Source organism: Anolis sagrei, chromosome 1 (genome assembly GCF_037176765.1).
Source record: "Anolis sagrei isolate rAnoSag1 chromosome 1, rAnoSag1.mat, whole genome shotgun sequence".
Classification (NCBI taxonomy): Eukaryota; Metazoa; Chordata; class Lepidosauria; order Squamata; family Dactyloidae; genus Anolis; species Anolis sagrei.
In genome coordinates, this window is record NC_090021.1 from 344,112,855 (window position 1) to 344,115,195 (window position 2,341).

Here is a 2,341-nt window from a genome sequence, read left to right on the forward strand (position 1 = left end):
AGAGATTAGGGCTGGGCGGTTTCATTTCGTTAATTCGTAATTCGTTAAAAAATTCGTTAATTTTTCAATTACAAAACGATAACGAACCAGTCTGGAGCAATTTTTTTAAAAAACGAATTTTTAAATCGTTTCGTAAATGTTTTGTATTTCGTTATTGTATTCGTTTCGTTATCGTTTTGAGGTCGTTTCGTTATTATTTCCGCATGTCTGGGGCAAGTTTTATAGTTGTTTTTGGTTTAATTAAGCTTCAGAAGTTCCCCCTGTCCCATTTGGAGGTTTTTTAGCATATTGCGCAATCGCGTCCTGCCATTAACGAATCGATTCGTTATTGTTTCGGAAATCGATTCATTATTGTTTTGTAATTTTTTTCACATTTACGAAATTTCGTAAATATCAAACTTTTTTAAAGGAAAATTTTGTAATTATTTTAAATAACGAAACGCAAAAAACCCCAAAAAACGAATCGATTTTAGAAACAAATTTTTCCGTTGTTACCCAGGCCTACTAGAGATGTCTGAAAGCCATTCCAGCCTTCAGCAAAAACATGGGGTCAAAGTGGGCCTTTCAAATCTGTAGATGGGTTTAACTTGCTTAACTTTTTAAGTATTCTTTTAGTCTGCTGATTCTCTATTTTATATGGTTTCAACTGATTTCGCATGCTGATATTCCAGATGAACACAGCTATATCTTTGAATTCATCTAGACTTATTCTTTCTGTTTTCTAATGCTTGCTCTTCAAACCCATTTTTGAGTCTTGTCAGGACTCTTCTGTGATTCTGTGCTCATATGTGTGTGTGATGAATGCGAAGGAGCCTTATGGCAGGAATGTATCATCGGGAAACAATAAATGGTCATTGACCCAAAGCTGTGGAAAGTGGAAGTAAGTTTTTTCTCTCACTGCGTTACAGGACAGTCTCTAGTAATGACTCAGATGAAGGGACAGAAGGCAGGATCATCAAGGTGGAGGACTAACATAGAATCAAAAAATCAAAGAATCAAAGAGTTGGAAGAGACCTCATGGGCCATCCAGTCCAACCCCATTCTGCCAAGAAGCAGGAATATTGCATTCAAATCACCCCTGACAGATGGCCATCCAGCCTCTGCTTAAAAGCTTCCAAAGAAGGAGCCTCCACCACACTCCGGGGCAGAGAGTTCCACTGCTGAACGGCTCTCACAGTCAGGAAGTTCTTCCTCGTGTTCAGATGGAATCTCCTCTCTTGTAGTTTGAAGCCATTGTTCCATTGCGTCCTAGTCTCCAGGGAAGCAGAAAACAAGCTTGCTCCCTCCTCCCTGTGGCTTCCTCTCACATATTTATACATGGCTATCATATCTCCTCTCAGCCTTCTCTTCTTCAGGCTAAACATGCCCAGTTCCCTAAGCCGCTCCTCATAGGGCTTGTTCTCCAGACCCTTGATCATTTTAGTCGCCCTCCTCTGGACATATTCCAGCTTGTCAATATCTCTCTTGAATTGTGGGGCCCAGAATTGGACACAATATTCCAGATGTGGCCTAACCAAAGCAGAATAGAGGGGTAGCATTACTTCCTTAGATCTAGACACTATGCTCCTCTTGATGCAGGTCAAAATCCCATTGGCTTTTTTTGCCGCCACATCACATTGTTGGCTCATGTTAACTTGTTGTCCACGAGGACTCAAAGAATCAAAGAATCATAGAATCAAAGCGTTGGAAGAGACGAGCTCCAATATCAATACAGAGACCTCGGTGTCCCAATGGTGAAGGAGATGTCATTGTATACGTTTTTAGAAACATTATCTAGGACCATAGGTACAGATCAAAGTATAGCTTTTGAAGAGAGCTGCCATTGTAGTTTGAGGAGTAATTCTCAGGCCTATCCCTTCACGCAGCATTCTTGCTTAAATGTGCAATTAAGAGATAAGCGGGTGCCTGCCAAGCGCATCCAAGTGAGTAGGGGTCACTTGAAGAAGATTTGAAGTTCCAGTTGATTCCATTTTCTGTTGTTGTCACCTGTTGTATTAGAAAGCCAATCAGAAATGAATTAAGTAAGTTGACCAATTGAATGGACAATGTGTTAACACCAATCAAAATGTGCTTTCTGGATTTCTGTAAAACACTAAAAGATCACGACTCCATCTTGGGGGCGTGGCAATATTTTCATGCCAAGAACATAGCTGCCACCATTTGCTTTGGCCGGCAAATAAAGCTATCTTCAGAGAGGGTCAAATCAACAGAGAAAGCAGTTCAATACACACTAACGTTATGTAGTAAAGACTAGGCATCGTTAGGTCCGGTCGGAATCTTCGTTATTTGGAATAAAGCCGGAATAATTTCCTCTTTGAAGCAATTTTGAACTTTTTTAGGA